The sequence below is a fragment of the Balaenoptera acutorostrata genome, chromosome 1 (assembly GCF_949987535.1).
Source record: "Balaenoptera acutorostrata chromosome 1, mBalAcu1.1, whole genome shotgun sequence".
NCBI lineage: Eukaryota > Metazoa > Chordata > Mammalia > Artiodactyla > Balaenopteridae > Balaenoptera > Balaenoptera acutorostrata.
The window spans coordinates 94,473,099-94,484,284 of NC_080064.1; the positions used below are offsets into that span (position 1 = coordinate 94,473,099).

The window sequence follows — 11,186 nt, forward strand, 5'->3', positions numbered from 1 at the left end:
AGCCCTGGGTATAGTGTCATCATGGAATAGATATATTACCAAAAGGCCAAAGGACCAAAATGAAGAAGTGACAATGCAAAAACATATAAAAATACATTTTTTTTAACTCCATTTAAGCCACAGGGATGAGAAGAAGGAAGAGACAGCTGTTTCAATGACTAAAAATGTTAATAGATTTCTATTCAGTCTTTAACATCAGCACCTGTGTTTGTCTATTTGCTGCAGTGTAGCCATTCATACTCAGCCTCCAAAGACTTCAGGGCTGGGAGATTTGTCACATTTTCTGCATATTCCAAATGGTTAGGTATGGCTAGGAGGCAGCACTAATAATAAAGTACACTGTCATGAATTCACACTAATAACTAGAAAACCAACACAAATTGCAGAGTTGGAGAGATTAATGGGAATGCAGAGACATACAATAAGCAAATCAGCCCTACTTCATCAAGCAAATATTCTTTACTGTACAATAACAAAGATAATTGAAGACTATACTGGAAGGGAGCCTAACAGTCTAATAAGTACATGGCTGTGATTTGCTTGCCAATCAGAAACTGAGACATGACCAGTTCTGAAGCAGATGATGCCTGATTTGAGCACTGGCCTTATTGTTTATGATTTCAAATTTGGCTTAGAGGGTTACATTAGAGTTAAAAAATAAATAAATAAAAAAAGATTTCAAGGGAGAGACCGATCAGTCAAAGTGAATTTAACTTAAAGCTTTATCATGTCTTCAATTCACTTTTTTTCATTTCTCTGTAATCAAGATATTACTTTTGTGTATATATATATATATATATATATATATATACATATATATGTATGTATGTATATATATATATATATATATATATATATATATATATACACACATATATATATAAAGGAATGCAAATCAAAGCAATCAAACTGCTGTAGTTTCCCACACACGAAATAGGCTGCCAACATTTTCGAGTAAAGGAATCTCACTAGTTGTGTACCCTTGAGCTAGTTTTCTTTAAACTTTAGTACACTCTGCTGTAAAACATAAATAATATCGCCTGCCCTGTAGGGTTGCTGTGAGGATTAATTAAGATCTACTGTGGATTTATTCGGTAGGTAGCAACTGAAGATTGGACATGTAGGACCAATGATAGCTCCCAGCATTTCTTTGCATAAATCTATATGAATGAGAAATTTTGTTTTTGGTTCCAAGAGGAAGAAAGAGGATGGAGCATGGTGACCAGAGGCAGAGGAAACCAAGCTGAGAAAATAGAAAATGAAGTCAGTTGTCCACCCATCTCAAGTTCTAAAAAAGAGGTGCAAAGCAGAAGATGAGGGGTCATTTTGACAAAGGATAGTGAGAAACTAGGCATGCAGTCAGCCATACGTCAGGGCTTAGGGAACAGAGATTTAGGAATAGCAAAATTCTTCCCATTTTTCTACCAAAGTGGCAGCATCAAGCCAGAGTGTAGAGCAGACAAGAAGTATCGGTAGTGCCAGCTATGCCTGACAGAGAGGCAAAAATTTCAATACCACTGACAGCAGTGGCCATGGTGAAATATCTCTCTCAAAACATTTTTGGGCAATAAACACCCAAGAGAATGCTAACACAAAAGAATATGAGTAGACTTTTCTTAAGAAAAGTCTTAGAAATTGCAGAGTAATGGGAGGGCTTGTCAGGGAAGTGAAGAGGGCTGCTAGAAGGAACTAGACAGACATTAAAATCTGGAGCTTAATGTATTTTGTACCTGCAGCTAATATATTGCACCCGGGTCATTTGAGTTACATGTTCTCCATTTTTTTGTTTGTTTTTGCTTTTTACCCCAATGAAAGACAAGCTCCTAGAGAACAGATGCGCATCTCAAATGTTTTGTATTTCTCACATTACCCAGCACTATGCTGGGCACAGGTTATCTGTTTAATACATTCATATTGACTTTCATAGTGCATAGGCCAGAGGAATTGATTAATAAATAAATAAGTTGAGAGGATGCTTTAGAAAAAAAATTGACAAACAAGACATAAATAAATCACCAAGAACAGATGGCATGCAACCAAATGTTTTTAAAGCAGTCAGAGGACACTGGAATTGCTAGCTAAAATGTTTAATCTTTCATTAGGATTGGACACTGTACCAATCCATTGGCACATTGCCATCTTGTTTTTTTAAAAGACTTGGAGAGTGACCTTGGAATTGGTTTGCTGCTACAGAGTTGAAAATTAGTAAATTCTGTGGTAAATATTAAATAAGCAGTTTTTAGTTGTTTTATAGAAAGGTAAAACAGGCCAAAAAAATGGAATTAAATTTAACTAAGTGGTATTTATATTTTGAAGAATAGGGGACCAAGGGGAACCAATGGGAATCATTTCTTTCAACCTTTTGAAAGTCTTGGGAAGGTTCCAGACTAACAAATTCACCAGATGATTAGAGAAAATGCTGACTCATGAAGAGAAAACTGACTTCAATAGAGGAAACAAAGGCAGGACTAAATTGTTTATCTTTATATAAATGGTGACATTGAGGGATGGTGAGGCATGGTGACAGGACAGATATATATATAATATCTACATAACCGATTTCAAAGAGGAAGCAAACAATTTTAAAGAATGAGTGAGCTTTTGCCAAATAGAGAAGAGAGAGAAGGACAGTTCAGGTGGAGGAGACAAGGTATGCCAATGATACAGAGATTTAATGCTTGCGTTATTTAAGAGAACAGCCTTAGCTCAGATGAGGAAGGAATGGCAAGAGTGGAGTCTGATCCAGAACATGTTAAGCCCCCACTTAAAAGGATGGCTCTATCCTTTAGTCAACAGGGAAGGACAGTATTTCCAAGCACAGAATAGAGGTGATGCTATTAGACTTTTTTTTAAGAAAATAATTTTGGAAATAGAATTTGAAGGAAGTCAGAAGAGATGAAGTGAAGAGCTGACAGAGATTAGCAGCAATTAGAAGGTAAAAGGGACAGGTTTTTGGTGTGTTCTCAAGTGGTGAGAAGGAGAACTCAAAAATGAAGCTGATATGTTAGAGCTTGAGAGATTGACGCATGAGATAGGTAAATTATAGAGGCAGAGAGTAGGCAGAGCAAGCTATAATGAGTTTGGTACATGCCATGTTTAATTACAGATAGAAATGTTCAATTGGCAGAAATATAGGTTAACAAAAATTAAAGATATAGACATATAGACTTGTATAAGTGATAGTTAAAATCTGAACGATGTCTATTTTATAGCAAATTTTTGGGAACACTTCTTATATACCACAGCATTGAGGCTTTCTTTCCTAATCTATTATTCTGCCACATTTAAGGCAGGGTATTATTATCTCCCTTCTGGGCTCTTTGGATAACCCTTTTACCATTCCCTCTGCTTCCAGTCTGTTTACCCTCAAAACCATTTGCATTCTGCAGTGTGTTCTCAGATCACTAATTCCTCAATTTGAAGAAGCACTGTCTACTCTCCCCGTCTGGGATATTTATGTGGAATATCAGCCATCTCTGAAGGCTCTGGAAGTCCTGTAGCTTGGATATATGTTTCACTTTGTTTAACTCAACATTTCCCAAATTTATGTGACTATGGACATGCTTTATTATTTATTCATTTTTACCTTTCGAAGTAAGGTTTTTAATACGCAAGAAACTAAATACAGTCCACTAAATACAGCAATTAAAATGCCACCTTATTCCCATTACTCTTGGATTGAAAGGAAAATTTTCTAGTTTCCTATGTCTTACAAAATCAAGACCAAATGTACAAGTTGTCCATTCAACCCTCCAGAATCTAACATGAATGTACCTTTGAAATCTAAGCCTGATCCTTTATGAAACTTTGCCAGCACTTCCTCTGGGAACATAGCATTTTTGAGAGGTTACTTTGTTACAGGTATTTATTCATACCAAACTTATTCCAACGAGACCATTTTAACTGAGTGCTTTTGATGGGGGTTATTTTGAAATAAACAAGTGAAAACACCAACTTTCACCTATTTCAGTTCTAGAGGACATATATTTCTACCTTATTTTTCAGCTTCACTCCATCTCACCACTTCATGGTCAACCCAAGGTGGAGAATGGAATAACGCAGAGGCCAGGGGTGGGTGAGGCAGGAAATGGGCTGAAGGATGAAATGGTTTGTGAGAAACACCTAGCAGACAAACAACATATAATCAGGAGTCATGTCACTATACCTGCTTTTCTCAGGAAAAGCCATTAATCAAAATAAGCTAAGTGTTTGCTTATTCTCTCCGTATTAACATATACCTTATATGAACTGTCTCTCATCCTTTGATTTCTCACCTAAAAATAACATTTCATAATGGAAATAGACTAAATAGTCAGTCTAATAATGGTACTTTTCCTATATATATAGGAAATTGTTTTTGGTAAGCTTCCTGATTTGGCCTGTGAAAAATATTGCCTGCCATATCAGTAAACAAAGGATGTTGTAGCCATCGAGCCATCACATTACAGCTGCCCCCTACGGTGGGCCCTGAGGGAACTCAGGATGGAGGAAGGATTCCCCCTCCATCTAGCAGTGAGCTGCTGCAGTCACCCTGAGGGTATACCCTGAGGGCTCAGGATGAGAAAACACAGAATATGATGGCCCCAGAGAGCTGAGATGCATACCAAAGGAATGATTTCAGTGACCCCAGACTCTTGCATCTTCCAATACATAGGAGAGCACTAAATTCATTAACTTGAGATATCTGGTTTTCCTTAATTAACAATAATCTTTTGATGTTCCCACTACTTGGTTTTTGTTGCAAAAACTCCTGTGTAGTCTGGGCTCCCCCACTTGCCTCTTTGGAGTACCCTCTCAGGGTTATTTGAGATGCTGTGTCCCAGGTTTAAGTCCTCAGTTTTGTCCACTGAATAAAACATAACTCTCAATTTTTAGGTCATGCATTTTTTTGGTCAGTCGACAGGCCAATGTTGTTTCATTGAGAATATTTATTTGAGAAAGGTGATTTATGGGGAAATATAGCAGAGAGTTGGGTCGTAATACGATTACTTTTCTCTGCATCAAATTGTACAGAAAATTCTCAATGATATTTCTATTATTATTTCTCTTAATAATAATGGCATTCACATATTGTGTTTTACTTTGTTAAATATTTTTATAATAACGAGAAAGCATCAGGTGTTAAACTCCTAAACTGCTATCCTGGTATTGGTTGTTTTCTTATTGTAAAAAAGAATGCTCATTGAGGGTCAGAAAGGGAGGTTAGAAAAGAAGTCAGGATCAGAGATATGTTGCAGCTTGACTTACTAATAAAACTAAACAACACATGTAGCCCAAATGAATCTGTGTTTTAAAACAGATTAGAAGCTCATCTTGGCCTTGTCACATCCAGAAGAAACAAATCCAACTCCAGTAGTCTTGAAAAAAATCATACAGTTCTCTACCAAAGTACCTTGATGAGGTGGTGAAGTAGGTGAGGAATATCACACAAAACCCTCCAAAGTCCTAATCAGTCCCGTTTACCCATCTAATGCCTCAAAAATCCTCTTTGCCTACTCCTTAAATCTCCTTTCTCTATCTGATCATCAGCTCTCTTTCCCTGACTCCTTGCCCTCAGGATAAATTCTCTTGTTTCTTAAGTAAATCAATCACACCTTTCCTTCCTCCAGTTCTTCTCTACTGGAAACAGAGATGTTGATGATATCTCTCTAGTGGGAGATAATTATCATTATGTGATCAGCACAGCAAGATGGAGAAAGGGAGAAAATTCAGGCACTTCCTTTGCAGCCATATGAGAAGAAAAGCCTCTGAATACTCATGTGATATATTTGTCACCATTCCTTCTATTTTGCCAGAAACATTTTGATGCAAACACATAAAAAAAACTAGAGCATCAAAAAGGCCCTATCAAAATGTCCTGCTTTACATCCTGCTATCCTTAATGCACTTTGTACTCTAGCCAACTAGCTTCAAATATTTATTCTGTTACATCTGAGTTTAAGTTCAATTATTGTGGGCCCTGCCAATACATGGTCACTTCAAGCTACTTACTGTACTCTCACTCATTCATTCAAAAGTTATCTACTGAGGGCTGGTGATTGCAAGAGATCTGGGGAGGGTAGATACAACCAACAACAAGACAGACTTGAGCCTAGCTTTTAGGATATTTTACATTCCAATGAAATAGACGTGGAAAATAAAAGACAAACACATTCAAGAAAACACATTGACAAGAAAATGTCAAATAGTGCAAAGTGTTAAAATTTAAAATTAGAATAGGTTTATATGATGGAAGTGAATAGGAAGCTGCTTTTGATGTGTGGTCTCTCTGAAATCAGAATGACAGAAAGGAACCAGCCATGAGAAGACCAGGAGAGTGTATCAGAGAAAGAAAAACTAGTGTGAGTAGGCAGGAGTAAGTTGAGAGGGGGTAGGAATAGAAAGGAGGCTCTAGAACAGCTGAAGATGAGGTCTGAGAAAAGCCTAAAGTAGGAGGCAAGTGACAGGTCATGAAAGGCTTTTTAAGACAAAGTCAGAAGTTTGGATTTTGTTCCAAGCATAAGGAGAACCTAGTGGAGAGTTTTGGAATAGGAGTCTGAATGAGCTCACTTATGTATTTTAAACATCTTCCTAATACTTTTCTAGATATAGAAATTCCATTCCTCAAAGTTCAATTCAAGCATTTCCCTTCTATCATTAGGCCATTTCTATACATTCTGATCAAGATGTTCCTCCTTATTAGGAACACTGTTAGAACATCAGGTATGGGGACTAGATAGACTTGAAGTCCAAGTTTTGAAACTAGGTAGCTTGGGTCCAGATCCCAATTCTACCACTTAAAAACTATCTGGCATTTAGAAATCTACAAAAACTTCCTGAGTCATGACTCAAGTATCTCTGAAAGAAAGATAATAATGCTTGCCTTATAAAGACATTACAGGGATTAAGTGACATAATTTATGGAAAGTCTTTAGCACATTGTGTAGAACATAGTAAGAGATTTTAAAAGATTAGTTTCCTTAATTTCACCCATTCCCATTCATGTCTACTGAGTTTCCAGTGGAATGGGATGGAAACTGTGAGAGGTTACAAAGATTGATCACATACAGACCTTACCTTCAAGGAGTCTGCAATCTTTCATGTAACCAAAGAGAGAAGACATGCAGGCAAAGTCCATATACAATGGTATAAAGTGACAAATACTTACTGTAATTGAGGAAGAGATAAATTCCATTTAAACCACAAAGAGAAAGTATTTTCTTTCTTTTCCTCCCTCCCTCTTGCCCTTCTCCTCTCTCTCTCAGCTTTCCCATTGCCAAACTTATGCTTCTTTTTGCAAGCTGCCTTCATTGTATTGGAAGGTAAATGGCTTCCTCAGTGTGATTGGGTATAGTGGCCTCAACCAACTCCTGCTTACATAAGGCTAATAATAAATCACTATGGCAGAAACGTCCCAAAACTCCAGGAAAGACTTGATTACCAACCCATTCTAAACCTATTACTGAGATTTAAAACGTGAAAGACTTTAAATAATACAGGTGTAAAAATACCTATTGAGTGACTGTTGTCCTTACCAGAGATAGGAGAGGGAGATTTGAGACCCAGAGACCCAGGGAAGAAGGCCAGGTAGAGGTAGAGGCAGACATTGAAGTTGCACTGGCACAAGCCAAGGAACACAAAGAACCAACAGAAACCAGAAAAGGCAAGGAAGGGGCATGGCCTGCTGGCACCTTAATTTGGCATTTCTAGCATTCAGTACTGTAAGAAAATAAATATCTATTGTTTAATGTACCCAGTCTGTGGTACATCTTTATCACAGCCCAAGCAAACTAACACAACTTCTATTACTGTTTCTACAGCTACTTCCAATAACTGACAACTTTGTTCTTATATAGTACCAGGAGCTGATCTAAGGGAATTACATTTATTAACCCATTTAATTCCAACACAAACCCCATAAGGTAAGTACTATTATTAGCCTCGTTTTATAGACAAAGCAAACTAAGTAACAAACAAGTAACTAACCACAAGTAACAAGTAAGTAACTTGTTCACATGAATAGATTTAAGGATATAGGTTTGGATCCAGATTCTAGAGCTCTCAGTATCTACACACCATAGTCTACTTCCCTATAGCTACATACCTATGAGATGTTCTTTTCCCTACAGATCAGGATCCTTGGGAAGGTAAGGTTATTTGCCCAGTTAACCTGCCTCTCAAAATTTTTATTTCCTTTTGCACATCCCAGAACGTAAAAGTTACCATTTCCCCCGTTAAAAGGGGGATTTGGCCATTGTTTCTGTGAAATAACCAACTAAAACCCTGTCTGATTTAGAAATAGTTTTGCATGTGTGGATTTTTACTGTTCTTCTTTTCTTTTTCCACACATCATGTTATTGCTAACTTCAAAGTGTAGAGATCAATTTAAATTCTGTTTCAGGTTGAGGCTGCACCCATTCTTCACCAGGCACTGTTTCTATCTTTCTTTTTCTTTTTGCTTCTTTTCAGGACTGAAAATGCTGAAAACACATGTATTATTAAGCTCCTACTTGTACTTAAAACTGTGCTGAGTCCTGGACTAATCAAAGAGACACAATCTCTGCCCTACAGGAACTGTAAATGTATGTGAGAGTCATATCCATATCTATAATCTAAAAGATACACCTGTCTAAACAAGAGCAAACAGATTCATCTATGCACTAAAAGGTCAAACGGGCAGTCTATCAAAACTATTGCATTGTTAGTAGAATCATTTTAAATGGAAGCTAAACTCTATTGGTGCACATATTGTTTTGAAATGAGAATGTGCCCTTTCCTGTTTATTCCAGAGGCAGCAGTTTTATGAGTTCTGCTGTAACACTATATTTTTGCAAGGGACAATTATGACCATAAAGGGAATTGTGTGGTAAAAACTACAGAATTTGCCATTAGGCAAGAAGATGACTTTTTTACTCAGCTGGCTTACCAAATCTGAGCAGGTTCTTAGCATTTGGGAGAGATTTATGGCCACTAAAGGAAGCATGACTACCAACCGTAAGACTGAAAGTCCTTCTTCAAAAAAAAAAAAAAAAAATCTATAAGTAAATAGTAACAACTCGATGCATCTTGGTTCAAGAACGCTCTATTCACTAACGCTTTTGCCCTGCCCCTCTACTCAAGGCTATTTCCTCCCCTAAATCCCTCAAGAGTACACTCATTTAGTGATTGTCTACATACACACTTGGAAAAGTTAAATTTGCAAGAGCTGAATTTCCCAGGAGGAACCTCTGATTCAGACCAGAAGGAATAGGCTGGAAATTTCCAAGTCTACTTACCCAGAAGCTCTTGGGAATATATCATAAATAACTTAGTTCATCCTGATAACCAGAAGGAAAAAACATTAGGGGACCAGTCCAGGTGATGGAAGGGCCTGTATATGCATCTTTCTGGCCTGAGGCAGGCATTGATTATGTGGGCAATAAACACAGGTTGACCTCTTTGCTAATGGAAGAGGTTAAAGGGCATGAAGGAAGACAATGTAATTAAGATCCCAATCAAATTCTGAAATAATAACAAATCAATTCTTTAAATATTAAAAAAGATAATTGATTAAAATGGGTACATTGAAAGATAATCTTGGAATGATAAACATTTTTATAAGTAACACACTGCTATAAATTTTAAAAAGAAAGAGTGTTATTTATTAAAATTTAAAGGTTTCCAGTGGCTATTTTTTCTTAAATAAAGTAAAAAGACTCTCTTAAAAAGTGTTTGTAGCACATGTAAATTTTTAAAGAATTTATAAAACAATAGTAGGAAAGATAAATAGTCCAGTAAAAATAATAAACAGAGGATATGATGAAGTAGTATGTGTTGAACTGGACCCTAATCCAATATCTAGTGTTTTTGTAAGGCAAGGAACCCTAGGACTCACAGACACACAGATTAGCTGGCCATTAAAGAAGAAGGCGGAGATTACAGTTAATGCTGTCAAAAACCAAGGAATACCTGGAGATACCAGAAGCTGAAAGAGGCAGGAATGGCTCCTATCCTAGAGGCTCCAGAGGGGGCATGACCCTGCCAACACTTGATTTCAGACTCTGGCCTCCAGAACTGTGAGAGAATAAATTTCTGTTGTTTTAAACTACTCAGTTTTGGTAAGTTGTTACAGCAGCCTTAAAAAAGTAACACACCAAGCGAATGGCATAAAAAACAACACAGTCAATAAATATTAAAAGTCAGTTTGAGCATCATTTTATGAATTATTGGCCATTTGTAATTTTGCCTCTGTCTTTGCTGTCATGTAGCCTATTCTCCACAGAGCAGCCAGAATGTTCTTTTTACAAAGTATATTAGATTAAATCAGACTCCAGCTAAAACTTAACCGATATCTGCTATATTAGGATAAGTTTGGTTACAAGTAACAACAAACCCAAATACCAGAGGCTTAAACAAGTACCATCACTTAACAGGGGACTAGAGGCAGGTAGGTCAGGGACTCAACACTGTCAGGAAGGACTCAGCTGCTTTAAATCCATGAATCTATTGCTCCATTCTCAGATTAATATGATATTATTTCCCACCTCTTCTCTACTTATCCTAGCACTCTGTTTTTTGCAATACAAAATCATCAAATCATAATCATCAAAATCCCCTAATTACTTCATACTTCTCAAAATGTTTCCTTCCCTTTGTTGTTTGCATGGTTACCTGCTCTCTTTGGAAGACTCCACTTCCTTTGCAAAGTCACTCATTAGTACTGATAGTATTTCTCCCATGCTCCTCACACCCTGAACCTGAGAGTTTCAGGTGCCCTCCCTGATGCACATTAGTACTTCATGACCATTTTCCTTCCTTCTCCTTTAAATCTCCCAGCTTTAAATTTTATGCCATTAAACTATGTCACTAGCATCCTCTCCAGATTGCCATCATCTACAGGCCCTCACTGTAATTCTTTGAAAACTTTAGCTCCTGAATCACGATCACTCTCTCCAATGTCATTCCCTCATAATTCTTCGTAATTAATTATCCATTTATATGATTCTTCCAATTCCCTGGCCTCTCAGTTCCTTGACCTCCTATCCTCCAAAAGTTTTATCTTCTATCCTATTTCAGCCACCTGATCCCATGTTCATTCCTTAGCTTTCCACATTAATAATAATTACATCCGTAATTATGAATAATTACATTTGTAAACTCAGTTTCAGGCATTCACTCATTAAAGACAATCTCCTATTATTCCATCTTAGTGTCTCACTTCCATGGGG

At 37.0% G+C, this 11,186-nt stretch overlaps 1 pseudogene; it reads right to left on the minus strand.

Annotated features, from left to right (window-relative positions):
* LOC103014423 (BRISC complex subunit Abraxas 2-like) overlaps window positions 1-10,697 on the minus strand; it is a 32,153-nt pseudogene extending 21,456 nt beyond the window's left edge.
* Window positions 10,698-11,186: the final 489 nt, after the last annotated feature.